Source organism: Lutra lutra, chromosome 11, assembly GCF_902655055.1.
Source record: "Lutra lutra chromosome 11, mLutLut1.2, whole genome shotgun sequence".
Taxonomy (NCBI): Eukaryota; Metazoa; Chordata; class Mammalia; order Carnivora; family Mustelidae; genus Lutra; species Lutra lutra.
Window position 1 is genome coordinate 5421865 of NC_062288.1, and position 17449 is coordinate 5439313.

Below are 17449 nucleotides of genomic sequence, written 5' to 3' on the forward strand. Positions count from 1 at the left end.
TCCAGGGAGGTGTGAGGAATAATCCCAATTAACCGAAGAATTGAAGCCCTTCTGTTGTGCGCTGTACAGTTCAGGGAAAGCAGAGCGAGTCAAGGGTCGCGGAAAGAGGCAGCCTAAAGTAGGCAAGCTGGACAGAAAGGCCAGCACCCCTGTCCCAAAGGCCGTGGAGCCCAGTTCCTCAGCCCGGGGTCCCCTCAGTTAGGGGCCAAACCCACATGCGCCCACGCAGAAGCCCTAAGCTCGAGCTGCAGAACATTCTGTATATGGAGAATGGTCTTCAAAGGGGTGGTTAAGGTCAAATGAGGTGACAGGTGGGCTGTCATCCAAGAGGACTCATGTCCTTCTAAGAAAAAGCGATTAGGACACAGGCCCACACAGAAGGAAGGCCACGCTCAGAGCAGGGAGAAGGCAGCCGTCTCCATGCCAAGGAGAAAGGCCAAAGCCACCTTCCGTAGAGGAATCGTCTCCGCTCACCCTTGATGTCGGCCTCCCGACCTCCAGCGCTGAGCCAAAACACACGTCTGCTGTTCACGCCACCCAGGCTGCGGTATTACCTCCAGCAGCCCGAGCTGAGGGACACTCTCTCCCGCACCCACCATCCTCCCTGGGAGTGAAGGCTCGAGCAGGAGCGTTTGCTGGAAGACTGTTCTGGCCTAGGTACCCCACTAAGACACCCACAGGGGGAGGAGAAGATCCCCACACCCCTGCCGACTGGGACTGGAGGAACGGTCCGCGCAAGCCTCTGAGGGCTCACATGCACGTCTCAGGACAGCCCAAGGCGGTACCCCCGCCCCTCCTGATAGAACACAAAGGGGGACCTGGAGAGGGGGAGGCGAGTGCACTGGGCACGAAGCCTGGCCTGCGGAGCCCGACGAGGCCCAGCAAGGACGGGTCTCGGGCCACCCACCTCGGCCCAGGGAGCGAAGGCGGGGAGAGGGGCCAGGGAGAGGCAGGTACAGAGACTTCCTGCAGAAACCCAGAATAAAGGAGCCACTGTTGTACCCCCGCCTGCGATGGCAAGCACTTATTGACCTCGCCTTATCAATATTTAGCAGTCGATCCTCCCACTAAGACGGATTCGTGAGTACTGGTGCGAAACCCAACGGACCTTACCTGTCAGGGGCTCGCCCGGGCTCGGGTGGTTTGGCAGATGGTGCAGCTCGACCGAGAGGACCTAGGTGAGACCCCGCTGCCGGTCACGGTCACGGTCACGGTCACGGCACCTGCGCTCCCCACGGCGCCCTGCTCCGGCTCAGCATGACGCTCCACTCCAAAGCTGAAAGTCAAAGAGGCCGTCACTGAGCGCGTGGAACTTGGGGGGAACGTGCATTTTATGCTCTGCACCCAAGATTAAAAATCTTTTAAAACAGACACACAGGATATTTTTTTCAAGAAGATATAATTTAAAAAATTCTTCAAAGAGCAGAACGAGAAAGAAGTCCAGGAGGAGTAGGCTTCTAGTTGCCATGTCAACGGCCTGCAGAGCCAGACGCCTGCGGAGACCAGAGACGGGAGAAGGGAGAGGGGCAGCTCCGGGTCCCAGGCCTCAGTCTGCACATCCTCCCCCTCCAGCCCAGGAAAAGCATGTGCCCCCGAGGTGGGCGGGGCAGGGAATGCACAGACCTTTGCCCTCCCGCAAGGTCAAGTTCACCTATAATTCATGCTTCGAGCCCCGATCAAAGCCCACATCCTTCCCAGGCTCCTCTCCCAGACAACAACCCTCAGCCCATGCCACAGAGACCCTCCTGCATCTCAGCCCAGGCACCACCCCGCAGGGCAGGCAGGCTCCACTGGGCACCACGCATGCGCCTTGCGCAGGAGGGGCAGAAGCAGGTGGGCCTGCCCTTTGAATCCTGGTTACTGGCTTTGATGCCCTCCACAAGTCATCTTTCCTGAGGGGTGAGCAGGAGGACTGTTCTAGGCTCCCGGGACAGTGTCAGGACCAAGACTAACCCCAGCCCAGCTGGAGGGGAGTGTTCGGCCACCAAAGCACTCCCGGATGCTGGCTCCTATGCAGGGCAGTGCGCAGAGGGCCCATGTCCCCGAGGACGGTGATCCATCACTCGGAACACCACTGACTCTTCACAGGTCACACGCAACACACTCCCCTGGGGACTCCGTGGGGCGATCAGCACAGAGCAAGCCTGAGGCCAGAGGCATCTTCATCACTGCCACTGCCTCTGTGCTGGTTCAGGGCCTGCAACGTGGGTGCCCTTGGGGGGGATGAGATCCCTAAAGTAACCCTCCCTGATCACTCCAAGTGCAGACAAACCCTGCATCTCTGACCTGCTATGGAAGAAGTCGCAGAGCTAGAACACAGTGAGGGAAGGATCGGGCATGGGAGCTGGAGAGAGAGCCTTATAGCTCCTGACACCACCCCGTCTCAGTGGGTGACATCTGGGCGAGATACTGAGCCTCTGAGTCCCAAAAATCAGCACCACAACAGTACCTCCGTCTAGAGCTTTTATGAGGGAGAAATGAGCCAGGCTGTAAAGATATGGGGTAGGACCCAACGTCCAGTAAACGTTAAAGGAATACGAGATATCATGAACCAGGACGCGTCACACAGTTGCCCCATGATCAGGGGCCAAACACGCTGGCCACCAGCACACTATGAAGCCTGCCGGTGTTCAGACAGGACGCTGATCTTCTGAGGAGGGAAAGGGGGACACAGGATACACGATTACACGTGTGATCAACACTGAAGGTCACCTGTCGAGGCGAAGGCATTGTAGTAAAGGGCCCCTTGCTTTCACTCTCAAAGAATCCCTAAGTCTGAATGGGTTACAGCAATTACATCCACTGCAACATCTCTGAGCTCTAGTAGCTAAGTGACCACAAATTTCAAAAAAAAAGTGTGTGATCAAACATAGGCTTGGGAGGTTTGCCTTACTTTAACAGACAACATAAATTCATCTATCACTGGAGAAAAAGGACGGGCAGTTGCTTGTCAAGCACATTGCCATTAACCATTTAAGCTCATGACTCATTGACGCCGTTAACTATTAACTCATCAAGCTCACTAACCATTTCTGTCTATTTTTAAGAAAGTGAATGTTGAACTTCCCGGTGGAGAGCCCAAAGACAGGCTGAGTTCTGACCGCGGTGAACCGGCAGAGCTGAGATGTGTCCTTCTCAATGTCAGGACCAAGCAAGGGCCACAGAGCATGTGCCACCAGCAAACCTCCAAGCGCCGCGAGCAACGGCCCATCCACGCCCAACACCAGCAGAGCCACTGCCGGGGCCATGACACTGAGCAGAGTCACGGACACTCTGCACCCTTCACCCCTGGGTCAAACAGTGCGTCTCCTGCCTGCTCCCCACCAGACACAATGTGAACCTGAAATCCTACATCCATGAACTTGGGTGAAAAACCAATGTCTTAACCGACTCCCAAAGCATGTCAGAAACAAAGGACCCCCGATCCCTGTGTACTATCTGTGGTATCTTCCAAAACATCCAGACACCCAACAAATCCCACCTTTTGTGATGAGGACATTCAGCGGGAGTAGTGACACGGCTCTGGAATAGTCTAGGCCTTGGTAAAAGGGGACAGAACGCTCTTCATTTAAAAAACTTAAATTCAATACCTTACGGATAGCAGAGTCCGCTTGTGACAGCAAACTGAGAACAACAAACGGAGAAACGGATCAGTGGAATGGAACCGAAGGAAAAGTCATTATATAATGTCAGAATGCAAGTGCCGGAACCTGAAGGCAGCCTAAAAGAGATGCAAAATTACGCGGAAATGCCGGAGCTCACACCGCTTTAAGTGGGTGTGCCTGCAGGCGGGACACGCCATTCCAGAAATGTCACAGTGACCTTGGCCGCACCCAGATGCCAACATCATCCTTTGAAACCATCCAACACACGGGAAGCATTCAGCAACAACGCAGGAGGGAGGTCGTGGCCGGCATCCAGAAGGCCCTCCCTCCATGGCCCGTCCACCAGCGACCCTCAGGGGCTCCCACAGGGATGGCAAGTTGGCCCAGGTCAGGGAATCCCACCCAACTGGCCACCATCCCAGAAGTCACCCCGACTTAAGAAAAACGTACGCGTGGGCCCAGACGGGGATCTCAAGTCCACGGTCAAGCAGAAGCATGGATCCTCCAGTCCTCACCGTGGGGCCTCCAGGAGCGGGCCATCGAGCAAGCTCAAAGACCGGTGATCCGAGGCCTCCCCGACTGGATATGCAGCAAGACGGGCTTCCGACTGCAAAGAGGTAGGAGACCCCAGACCCAAAGCCAAAGTCAGAGGAACAGCAAGGGGCAGGGGAAACGCACGCGCCCACAGACATAGTGACTGCACAGAGAATGGGTGCGTGCGCACACACACGTTTTAGCTCCATCCCAACAACAGAAGCACAGCCCTACATAAACCAGAGAAGTTGCAGCCTGCCCGAGACATGGAAGAGCCCCGGATTAATGGAAACAGGCAAAGTTCCCAATGGGAAGAGGACACCTCACAGAGATCCGATACCCTTCAAAGCAATCAACTGAGAAATGAAAGTTCGTTTTGTAAATGAGATGCGGTTATCAACCTAAACGCATTAAAATGAACGAGATCAGTCACGAGTCTGCGATTGATGCACACTAAGGGAGAGCTGCCCTCCTCTCACAGTAAATTATAAAGCAAAAATCGTCAAAATAGTGTGGTACCAGCACAGAGCTACAAGCAAGAGCGTTCAACCGAAAGGGGCTGGCCAACAGGAATGTTTGGGTTTGCAGCACGTGCTCTAGGAAGACCGTGTCCGAATCATCAGGTTTCTACACCCTGGCACGCGGGATCCGCAGGGCTGAAACTCCGGGGTCGACCAGCTTTCCCTGACTGTCCTGCTGATGCCACCAGGGATGAAGGGGACGGCCGTGATGCCCACAACTAGCAATGACCACCACCCTGATTGACAACCTGTCCCAGGTCACACGCCTCACCAGATGCTCCATCACATGTCACACAAGAGGTTTTTGAGGATTAAACTGAAACAAGTAAATGCAGAGAGGACACATAACGAAATTAATAATGAGTGCGTCTTGCTTACGAACAAGGAAACGCCGTCAATCCTTCAAAGCAGAACTGTTTCTAAGGATGAAGAAACCAAGGCTGGGGTACAGTCAGTACCTCCCAAGGTCCCAGAGCTAAGAGATGAGAGAGCCAGGACTGAATCATCAGGCATTTGAATCTGTCCCAAATGTTTTATTATTTCATTGATGAGCAGAACTTGTAGGATAAGAAGAGAATAGAAAAATCATGCACTCATTTGCCACATTTCATCTTCATTGTTCAGAGCATATTTTATCATTTTCTTTTAGAGGAGAAAAAAAAATGGATTTAAAAGAAGAGCCTGAAATTCAAAGCACAGAGAATAACGGGGGGAACCTCCCCTGCTTGTCAGGGATCTGCAGGTCAGAGACGGGGCGTAAAAGAGGGAATGCTCTTGACCCAATGAAAGCATCTACCAGAAACGTCCAACCACCAAAAGGCTGACATCACGAGGAGGAACCAGTAACCTTGCCCTTAAAATGAGGGCCAGCAAGCCCAGATGACAGCAGGAGCCACCCCGTGTGAGACACCCCTAGATGACACCATGAGGTACGAAACAGGAACCAAGCGTGAAAGTTGTCTAGAAAAAGCTAAGAAGCCAGCGCTGTTTCCAGAGGAAATTCAGGACCACCAGCTAAGGCCAAGCTCCTGTCAGCATCTGATAAATCAGATCCCAGAGCGACCCGCACGCCCTCAGTCTTTCTGGGAAACAACACCCAGACAGTGACAAAAAAATAAGGCAGTTTTATTCTTAGAAGCAACAGAAATAATGTACTTAAGAAGTATATACGAGATCCTGAGAAAAACCCAGAAACTTCGGCAAAGAACCCACCAGAAATCCGAAAGAAGGCGCCTGGCGCAAATGCGGCCGTTTCTGGGAAGGGCAGCCCTCCCCTCGCTGCTCCTGTCTCAGGTAATGGGGGAGTGGGTGCACTCTCGGCCGACACCCCAGGTCTGCTGGGACCCGGCTTGCCTGCAGATGGGTGGACAGGCCAGGACAGACACGGAAATCGACAGAATGGAACAGGTTCTGGGTGAGCCGAGCCACCAAGGAAGAACGAAAAGAAAGATCTGGGGTTAGGGGCCAGCGGTGCTCAGGGAGACACAGGCGGATCCTCACCCCCCACCATCCCCACAGACGAATGACTCAATCATCATGAAACACGGTAAGAGAAGGCACGGAAGAAGACACACGAAATCTGGGCGAGGAACACCTTCCTAAGATTCTCTCCCGGAAGCCAGGAAGGAAAATCCACCTCCTTCCCAGCCCCAGGCCTCTCTACAAAACCAAAGGACCAGCAAAAAGCCTGGGGAGAAAAAAATAACTGGAAGCAGTGAAAATGTTCCTGTCCCTATCCCCGTACCTGGCTTGGCATGACCCACCTCCACCAGCAGCGCAGCTGCTCCGGCTGCGGGAGCAGGAGAAATCCACCCACCACCTTCCTCCCCGATCCGCTGTCCCTCTCCTCCCTCACACCAGCCTCAACCCCCGCTGCACCGGCGTCCCCTCTCAAGCCGGCTTCAGATGCACGGGGACACCCAACAGCCACCAGGCCTGACCCGGGGGCCCTGCCTCCCCTCCGACCCACAGCTCCCTTCACCCACCAGCCTCCTTCAGGTGCTTAAGCATGGCCCTCCCCAGAGATGTCCTCCCCTTCCTTCCACCCAGACCCTGCTCAGCCCTGCTCCTCTTGCCCAGGGACCCGCCGGCCTGCAGATATCCCGCAGTGCTGTGGACGAAATGATGATACCAATCCCGAAAGGAGCTTCTCACAGCACTGGCCAAAGGCGGAGATCAAGGAGGAAACAGAGCCGAGGAGGAGGGAGGAGGGGATACTTGCACAAAGGGGAAAGTGACAAACGTGCAGGTCCATGAATTCACCTGAGTTCGTGGCAGAAAAGGACCCAGGAGGACACAGACCATCCATGACCAGGAGGAAGGCCAATCGGACAGCTCGGGGGGCACAGCTGGGACCTTCACCCTATTCCACAGACTCTCGGTCTGAATGTTCGCAAGAGGGAACAGGAATCACATAATCTTAGAGCTGATCTTCCTAGTAAAAAGTGCTTTTGTCAAGTTTCAGACCAGCGATCCGGCTGCTTCTCCCCCCTCCCAGCCCTCGCCCCCAAGACCCCACCTGAGTCCCTCGTGACTCTCAAGCATGGTCTCCTTCCCTCGCCCGTGGCTGGCTCTGCCCACTCCCCTTTCTAGGAATTCCAGAGAAATCACAGCTCTCCACGGAAAACAATGAGGCCATTAAGTCCTGCAGGGAAGTCACAAGAACGGGAGAACAGCCCAGAAGCTTCTAGAAATGCAAAGAACTCTGCCCCTCGATTTTGTTTTGTTCTCCTTCTCTCCTTTCTCTGCATTTTCTTTTGTCCCTCAGGAAGTCAGGGGGAAACAACAACAAGGACAACAAGATAAAGAGGAAAGTAAAGTGAAGACCACATTCCGGTGGAGAAACTTGGCTATGGGATTTTGAGCAATGATGAATGAGGGAGGCACCACCCACCACAGGACAATGTCCAGTGAGGGAGGCACCGCCGGCCCCAGGGGAAGATTTCGTCCCTCGTCACAGAGGAAACCGGTGGGAAACAGAGTCAGTCTCAAGTCGATGCCCATCCGCCCCGAGAACAGCCCTGTAACAGGGCACAGCCCAAAGTCCCATGCCCCCCCACCCCTGCAGGACGGTAGTTACATGGGAAAGACAGTCACCTCTTCCTCTGAATCACTCCACACACCCGTAAGGAACGACTACGGGCTCCGGGTTTGGGGGACAGAGTACTACAACACGTGTGAGGAGACGTGCTCCTTCGGTGCGGGGAACCGAGACTCTGGTACGGATAAGGGAGACATAGAGGCTCTTACCAGCAGAGACACTGGCCCAGCAGCCCGGCCTAGTGAACACTACCCAGTTAAGAATCTCATCACCTTGCAGTGCTTCTATCAAACCCAGCAGTACAGCTCTGCCACGAGTTTTGTTACCTCCTTGTACTTAGCCCTTCTCAAGCCCTGCTCAGCCCTTCCAGCAGCTACTCCCCCCACCCTTCCCCTCCTCCCTTCCCCTCCATCCTGCCCTCCCTCTCCATTCCTCACCTCTCCTTTTCCCCTCCTCCCTCTCCCCTTCTCTTCTATTCCCTCCCCCTTCCCCCGTCTACTCTCCCCTCCCCTCTTCCTCCCACCTTCTGCCCTCCCTCTCCCTTCCCTCCTTACCTCCCCCTCCCCCCTCCTTGTAAACACAGTGAGGAGGTGCCCCCTGCAAACCAGTTAGGGAACCCTCACAGGACAGGCAAAGGGAATCTACCAGCGCCAGGTCTTGGCCCATCCTCCAGAAGGGTGAGAAGCACACATGAGCTCATGAAGCCCCCAGGCTGTGCTATTCCATGAGGGCAGGCCCGAGCAGACTAGGACAAGGAGGGACACACGGACTGTCCAGCCATCCTCCCTAATGAGCACGGGCAACGACAGAGCCATCTGGAAGAAGGTCCCTCACCTTGTTTCTTGGGGCCATCGAGGCAGGACACAGGCACGTGGCCAAGGCTCAGTCCACATGCCACAAGGAAAACATGGGAAGAAAAGCAGCCTGTGGCCTGTGGGGCCAAGCACTGCTTTTATCCGCCCTGCAAAAACGGCAAGAGCATGTTGAAACACGTCCCAAGTGAACTTGGATATTCACTAGAACGTGAACATTCTACTAGACACTCAGGGTAGGCCCAGCTGGGGACGCCCAGCTGGGGACAATCCCGGAGGGAAAGAGCCCCTACAGCTGACTTCCCTAAGGAATCCCAGCTATTCACTCCTTGACCCAAGAGCAGGCCCTCCCTCTGTCTGGGCAAGTCGGCTCCCTGGACAGAGGCAAAGGGAAAGGGACAAAGCAGAGCCCCACCCACGTCAGAGGAGCAGAAACCTACCCCAGGGGCCACTGGGGCGGCTGCTGTCCCCAGCAAACCGTGCTGAACAGAGCCCGCCACTGAGGGGGGAGAGTGCACCTCGAGACATCCAGTGTTCCTCACGCAAATGGAGTCTCAGGGACAAGGCGGGGTCTTCCCCTGGAAGGCCAATCCAGACCTCAGCCCCCCTGCCCACCGAACCCCACACTGCATGCGCCAGTATTCAATCTTCCTCTCCCTGGTGATCCGAGCTATTAAAACAGTCACCACGGAGGAACTTCAAAAGGTGTCCTATAGGGGCTCCTGGATGGCTCAGTCAGTTAAGCATCTGACTCTTGGTTTTGGCTCAGGTCCTGATCTCAGGGTCGTGGAATCGAGCCCTGTGACAGGCTCCATGGTCAGTGGCGAGTCTGCCCCAGATCCTCTCTCTTTCTCCCCCTCCCCTCCCCCTTCTTGTACTCTCTCTCTAAAATAAATCTTCAGGGGTGCCTGGGTGGCTCAGTGGGTTAAAGCCTCTGCCTTCGGCTCAGGTCATGATCCCAGGGTCCTGGGATTGAGCCCCGCATCGGGCTCTCTGCTCAGCAGGGAGCCTGCTTCCCCCTCTCTCTCTGCCTGCCTCTCTGCCTATTTGTGATCTCTGTCTGTCAAATAAATAAATAAAATCTTTAAAATAAATCTTCAAAAAGGAAAAAAAAGGGGGGGGTCTCCTCTAAGAATTACTGAAGTTAATCTAAATTGTTTGAGAATTCCAGTACCTTCCACGGCTGTGATGCATGCTAAATGCCCAGAGAGGTGGGAGCTACGGGACCCCACAGGAGGAAAGTGGCTGTCAAGACTCGCAGAGGAATCTACCCTTCATTTTGACCAATGCCACCTGCATCAGCCACTGAAACACTTTCCCTCTGCCAAGAGATCTCGGATTCCTCACATCCCTAGCCTCCCGTTCACACTTCCCAGGCTGACCAGTGCTCAACACCCCAGATAGGCTCTATGGCTTGTCATGTGTCACCTGCGTGGTGTAATCAACAAATATTTGGTCCTTGTCCCAGTTCCTGGTTCACGGCTCCTGTAACTCCCGGAACCTCCAGAGTGATGAGTGTCTCGTAGGCCAATGAACCAGGTGGCTGGGACCCCTCGATACTTTGGGATGGGAGCCAGATGGTCACCAGAAAGACCAGGCACGTTAGGATGTGGAAATGTCCCCGCCTTCATGACCTCCAGGGAAGGGACGGGGGCTGGAGACTGAGGGGACCTCCAGAGAAGGGATGGGGGCGAGAGACTGAGCTAACTGCAAATGGCCAGCAAGCTGCTGAACCATGTCCACCTAATGAAACCCCCATGAAACCCCTAACGTAAAGGGTTCAGGGAGCTTCCAGGTGAGTGCTTTGGGGTGCTGGGAGCCCCCGGGGAGACATGGAAGCCCCACGTATCCCCTTCCCCTACACCTTGCTCTCTGCATTCCCCCCATCTGGCCATTCCTGAGTTGCAGCCTTTATAACAAACCTACAAATGTAAGTAAAGTGCCTTCCTGAATTCCAAGAGCCAGTCGAGCAAACTACCCAAGTGGGGGGGCACCCCCAGTTCATACTCATCTGGTCGAAAGTACCGGGGCCTGGGACTTCAGCGGGCATCTGAACTGGGGGCCCCTTTCTAGTGCAGTCTCGAGCCCTAAAGCCCATCGGGGTTGGGGGGGTAGTGTCAGAACCACACAGAATTACAGGACCCCTCCCCCCACCGCTGCCATCTGGAGATCTGGAGAGCATCGGAAGCGTGGTGAGTAAAGTGTATGCTGACACAGAAAGACAGGTCCCAGAGCCAAGACCACGTCACCCTCTGCTCATAGTCTGTCTGTCTGTCCGTACACCGAGCTCCAGGCTGGCTTTCCCTGCCCCGACCCCGAGGACCGGATTCTGAGCACTGGCTGAGGCTGTGGGGCCCCGGGCCTTCTGTGGGCAGCTCGGCCAGGCCAGAGGAGGGACAGGGCCAGGTCACGGGGCCCCTCTCCCCTCTCAGCTTACCTTCTGTGCCTCAGGTACAAAGGGCCGGTCTCACTCCTGTCCCAAAGCACTCTGGGGGACGTTCAGCCGGACGCCTGTCTCATGCCTCTGCAGACACTGGAGTTGCCAGTGGGGAAACAGGACAGTGGCCGGGAACTCAGCCCTGCAATCTGGGTGGCCAGCAGGAGCAGGTGCACGGCACAGGCTCAGCAAACAGCAGTCACCGAACCGCCCCACGTCTCACAGCCCCAGGATCGGGCTAGGCAGAGCTTCTATCCACGTCCCACCCCAAGCTGACCCCTCAGTGAATGCAGCTCAAGGGGACACCAGCATCTCCCACGGTATGTGTACTGCAGCCCCAGAAAGGACACGAATATGCCGGAAGACTGAAGACCTGGGTTCCCCCTCATCTGGTGCTCAACAGCCCTGGGCCCAGTGTCTTCAGGGCATCCCTGAGCTACAGAGGACACAAGAGACACAAAGATGAGCCCACATGGCCCTCACCAAGGACGGGGTGCTGCAGGGCCAGCTCAGGACAGACCCCAGTATCCCAGCAGCCCAGCCGTGCCCCACACCCACACCTCCACCCACAGAAGCCTCTCCCGGGAGCCCCAGCCTTGACCTACTTCACGTGCCAAGGGCAACATCAAAATCACCTTCAGACTAACACAGGGCCTCTCCCCAACGCAAGTGCATGCTGGGGTGTCCCGGAAGCCACAGGACACGTGACGGGATGCAGAAGCAGGTTTGAGAACCCATCCACCTTCTATTAAGCCGGATCTTACAGGGATTTACAAAATGGACAACGACCACACTCTCATCACATTCTTTTATTTGAAAACACAGCTCCACGTTTTTCTTAAGACAGAGTCCTTATGTTTACATATAACAGACTTACTCTTCTTTTTATGCAGGAATAAATATTTTGTAAATGTGTCTTTGTTTATGCAACAGCAAAAATCAATAGGCATGGTCACAAAAACACAAGCTCTGGAGGGTTTCCACCTTTTTTTTTTTTTTTTTTAAAGATTTTATTTATTTATTTGACAGACAGAGATCACAAGTAGGCAGAGAGGCAGGCAGAGGGGGCAGGATTAGCAGGCTCCCCGCGGAGCAGAGAGCCGATGCGGGGCTCGATCCCAGGACCCTGAGATCAAGACCTGAGCTGAAGGCAGAGGCCTAACCCACTGAGCCACCCGGGTGCCCCAGCGTTGCCACTTTTAAGGGTGTGAAGTGGTCCCGGGAGCAAACCTGTGAGGCCTGCAGTGTCCACAGACTGAGTAGCCCCGGGGCTTGGGGCAGGGTCCCCAGGACAGTGACCTCTCCCAGCACCCAGGACTTGGATGGCCCCCGGGACAGGCTGTGCCACCACCAGCCACGCTCACACAGAAAACCAAGGCCCTTAGAGACTCAGTGAATCAGGAGAGATTTCACGAACAAGGATACTGGGTTTCAGAACAGTTCACCTGAGATAGGGACATGAAAATAAATGGGGGGACTCCGTTCCAGGGCTGGGGCAGATCCGCGGGGGGCGCCCGAGGGGGGCCATCTCCTCTGAAGAGTAACTGCCCAGCTGTGCTCCCTGTCCTTCGGGATTCCTGCAAAATGCAGAGCTGGAAGCATTCAGAACATCCTTTCCTGCCCCCCGTACAAGCCACCAAACAGGGACAGTCAGCAAATGTCACACATCCAGTATTTCCAGTTTTCTAGCAGAGTTCTGCAGGATGGCAGCCTTCCCGGGGATCGTGCACTGCGGACACCAGAGTGTTACCCTCTGTCCTCCACCTCTCCTGGGAGAAACTTGGGTCTGAGCTTGATGGGGCACTCCGGGCACCCAGGGCACCTGCACACATCTCCACCCAGATGTGTTCTCTGTAATGCTGGTCCCAGCTGCTCCCCTTCTTAGGTTTAAATGGTCCGACATGGGAGACCAGAGTTTGCAGCTGGAGGGGACACGCTGTGGGGGACAGGGAGGGACACAGTGTCTCCTGGGGCAGACAGCGCCGCCCCACTCTGGCCTGCTGCAGGATTACCTCCCAGGACTGAGCTCAAGCTTAAGAGGAGAGAGGATCTATTTCTGACCTGAGGACTTGAGACCGGCTCGGCTAAATGGGGCAAGGATCTTCGGACCGCCTGTTATTTCTGTCCCTAAGGACGCACTCCTGTGCAAGACCACCGCGCTCACCAGCACAGGCCCAAACGGACCCTGAGAGGCACCTAAGAAGTCAAATGAATTCAAGTGGCATGTGTGTGCCCAAATTTGGCACCAGAAGGAACGGAGGCTAAGTGAGACATCCACACAGACATACATCCATTCAGGTGACGACCTCCACCTTCTTAAGCGTCCAAGGACCTTGAACATCATGAGAAATAAAAAAGGAGTACAACTGTTGGAGGCCTGGTACCAGACCAGTTCCCTGCCTCCAGAAGGCCGCTCCAAACCTGAGGCCTTGGCGAGGAAGGGGCCAGCACACCTGAGAGCAAAGACGAGCAGATATGATGTGACAGCACAGGGCTAAAAAGTATCACCTGTGTTCCCAAACCCCCCCACTGCTTCCAGATCATTCTGCATCCAAGACCCGGGACTGACAAGAACCCAGGATCTTTCCTGCAAAACTCCCCCAGGGAAAGGAAATTAAATGTTTGCTGAAGACCTACTATGGGCCAGAACTGTGAAATGAATTTGCCTTTGATATGTAAAATGCGGAGAGTGGGAAGCCTGGGTGGCTCTGTTCCTTAAGGGTCTGCCTTTGGGGCGCCTCCTGTGGGGCTCCCTGCTCAGCAGGGAGCCTGCTTCTCCCTCTCCCTCTGCTCATGTGCTCACAGCAAAAAAAAAAAAAAAAAGACAAAGACAAAAAGACCAAAATCATAAAAAATAAAATAAATAAAATGCTAATAAGAGCACAGAAGCAACATACATGAATGAAGTCCTTCCTCTTATCAGCACACCCCCATTCATTCAAGCAGGTGGGCCTTTGTGGGAACACACTACCCCTCCCTGCTCCATTCTCAGGGAATAAAAGAACCTGGGACATGGGATCCAACGCTCTGCAAGGACAAGCCTAACCCTTCCACCTGCTCATGCCCCCCTGACCCTGAACGAAAGGGCTCCCTCCTCCCCACCCATTCTCCCTGCTTGCAAGTGTTGTCCTGAGAGTTAAAGACAGTCAAAGACAGGGTCAGAGGCAAGTCCCATAAGCTCGGTGCCAGGCCAAGCTCAGTGCCCTCTCAAACAGCAGCAGGATGCCTTATGCAAACAGTTTTTGGAGTCAGCTAGGGAATGCAGATACCTCTCCACTATCCAGCACAGCAACCCCAAGATATACTATCAAGGGAACCGTAACGACCAATGCATGTTTCAGTGTTTCGTAAAGGTTCTTCTAAATATAACTTACTCCACAAATGTTCACACCGAAGCAGCCTTCCTTAAAGCATTAGTTATAAGAGAGGATTCTAGAGACACAAAGGACAGCAAGCTGTAAGATGTACCCTCCCTGCCCAAGCATACGAATATTAGCAAAATGGCCACTATCAGTAATTAAATGCAAATAAACTAAACCCTCAAGAGGCAGAGACTGGCAGGATGGAAAAAAATAAAGACACAAAATCCAACAATACGCAGTTTCCAGGAGACTCCCTTTAGAACAAAAGACACAATCAGGTTCCAAGTGAAGAGACGGGAAAAGATTATTTCGTGTTAACAGTGACAAAAAGAGAGCTGGGAGAGCTATACCTCCATCGGCCAAAATGCACTTTAAGTGAAAATTCCTAGAAAGACGAAGAAGGACATTCTATACTGAGAATAGGGTCAATTCATCAAAGAGATTCAACAACTGGGGCTCCTGGGTGGCTCAGTCAGTTAAGTATCTGCCTTCAACTCTGGTCGGTCGGGAGCTCAGGGTCCTGGGATCCAGGCCTGTGTTGGGCTCCCTGCTGGGTATGGAGCCTGCCTCTCCCTCTCCTGCTCCCCCTGCTTGTGCGCTCTCCTGCTCTCTGTCAAATGAGTCAATAAAATCTAAAAAAAAAAAAAAAAAAGATTTAACAATTAAAAACATATACACACCAAAATTCAGAGCCCCCAAATTTATGGGGTAGCCAGTATCAGAACTGAAGGGAGACAGACAGTTCTTCTACAGTAACGGTCGGCGACTTTTGGTCATGGACGGAACAGCCAGGCAGAAGCTCGAGAAGGAAAGAGAGGACACCGCGTGGTCACCCCACCCGACGTCACAGACGCTGCCCACGCTCCACCCGACCACAGCAGGACGCACACTGCTCTCAACGGCACGCACAACGGCCCCGACTGTAGACCTCACCTGTTGGGCCACGAAAGGGGTCCGACCACATGTAAACGGACTGAAGTCACAGAAGTTTCTTTTCTCCTCACAACAGAACGAAACAAGAGAGCCACAGCAGTCAAAAAATTCAAAACACGTGGAAATTAGCACATCCTCTAACAACCAGTGGATCAAAGATGAAGTCATGACAGAAGTTCTAAAACATCGTGAGGCAAAGGCAAACAACACCACAAGATACCAAAACTCACAAGATGCTCAAAAGCACTAAGAAGGCGCTTAGAAGCACTAAGAAGGCACGTAGCTGCTCATGGTTCTATTACAGAGGAAAGATCTCAAATCCCGCACCCAAGTTCACGCCTTATAAAACTAGAACGGGGCGCCTGGGTGGCTCAGTCAGTTGAGCATCTGACTCTTGATCGCAGCTCAGGTGTTGATCTCAGGGTCGTGAGTTCAAGCCCCTCACTGGGCTCCACAGTGGGCACATGGCCTACTTAACAACAACAGAAACAAAGCTGGAACAAACTGAACGGAACGCTGACGGAGGAAAGAAAAGCGTAAATATTGGAGCAACGATGAATACAACACAGAACAGAAAAGCAACAGAGAAAAATCAGTAAAAGCAAAAGCTGTTTCTCTGAAAAGCTCAACTGAATGGACGGACCACTAGAGAGACTGACTAAGGAAAAAAGAGAGCGCACTCAAGATTATTATAATCGGAAATGAAGGCGGGCACACTACGGTTTTATAGAAATAAAAAGGACGAGAGAGAACTATCAACAACTCTGTGCCAACGGATGGGTAGGACAGGTGCAACGGACAAATTCCTAGAAAACCACCATCTACCCCAAACAGCGTCATGAAAAACCAGAAAGTCTAAACAGATCTGGAACAAGCAAGGAGATTAAATCAGGAACCAAAGAAAAGCCCTGGATCGGACGGCTTCACGGACACCAGCGTGGCTGATGCAAAGTCCTCAACATGATGCAACGGTAGTAAACCGACCTCAGTGGTAGATGAAAGGATGACAAACCTGACCAGTGGGATTTATGCAAGGAATGCAGAGAAAGTTCAACCTACAAAAACCAGTCGAGAGAACACACCACGTTCACAGAATAAAGGGAAAAAACTGACACGACCATCTCACTTGATGAAGGAAAAGCACTTGACAAAATTCCCCAGCCTGTCATGATACAAGCACTCGATGAACTAGTAATAGAAGATGTCTTGGTCCGTTCAGGCTACTAGGATGAACTGCCACACAGTGGACAGTTTACAATAAACAGAAATAAACGGTTCACTGTTCCAAAAGCTGGAAATTCAGCTTTCGAGGGAGGGCTCTGTTCCAGGTCACAGACTTTTCCTGTACCTTCACAGGCCAGGAGTTAGAGAGCTCTGTGGGATCTCCTTTACAAAAGCACTAATCCTGTTCCTGAGGGCTCCACTCTCATGCCCTAATCACCTCCCAAAGGCCCCCACCTACTAGGATTTCAACATATAAATTTGGGGAGGACACCAAACATCCAGACCAGAGCAGAAGGGAACTCTAACCACAATAAAGTTTTTCACATATGAAAAAATCCCCAATTACCAGCATCCTCAAAGGCATAAGAGTGGAAGCTTTCCCTCTAAGATCAAGTCAAGGAAGGGGCGCCTAGGTGGCCCAGTCAGTTAGGCATCTGCCTTGCACTCAGGTCATCATCTCAGGGTCCTGGGATCCACCCCCTGGTCGGGGACCTTGCTCAGGAGGGAGCCTGCTTCTCCCTCTCCCATCTGCCCCTCCCTACTTGCTCTCTCTCTCTCTAATAAATAAAATCTTTAAAAAAAAAAAAAAGAGGGCTGCTTTTGTCATTTCTACTCAACAGAGTACTGAAAGCTCTAGCCAAAGCAATTAGGCAAGAAAAATAAATACATGGTATCCAAATTGAAAAGAAAAAACTAAAGTTATCTCTATTCCCAGATGATGTGACTTTACATGCAAAAAACCTCTAAAGACTGCACATACATAAAACTACTAGACTGAAATAACAAATTCATCAAGGTTATAGGATATTAAACAGTTATTTTTCTATGTAAAATGAACCATCTGAAAATGAAATTTAAGAAAATAATTCCATTTACAGTAGCATCAAGAACAATAATTAGGAATAAATTTAACCAAAGGTGAAAACCTTATAATACTCAAGTCTATAAAATGTTGCTGTAAGAATACAAAGAAGACCCAGG

General features: G+C 52.9%; 1 protein-coding gene across 3 annotated transcripts in view; it reads right to left on the reverse strand.

The window, feature by feature from the left end:
- The window catches only part of GRB10 (growth factor receptor bound protein 10), a 173321-nt gene that overhangs the window by 140193 nt on the left and 15679 nt on the right, over positions 1-17449 (reverse strand). For 2 of the 3 annotated variants that reach the window (XM_047695306.1, XM_047695308.1), the window contains exon 2: positions 1114-1276. The exons of the other annotated variant lie outside the window; for it this stretch is intronic. The gene's annotated coding sequence lies outside the window, so the exon portion shown is untranslated. The remainder of the gene's footprint in view (positions 1-1113; positions 1277-17449) is intronic. 3 annotated transcript variants of the gene reach the window in all.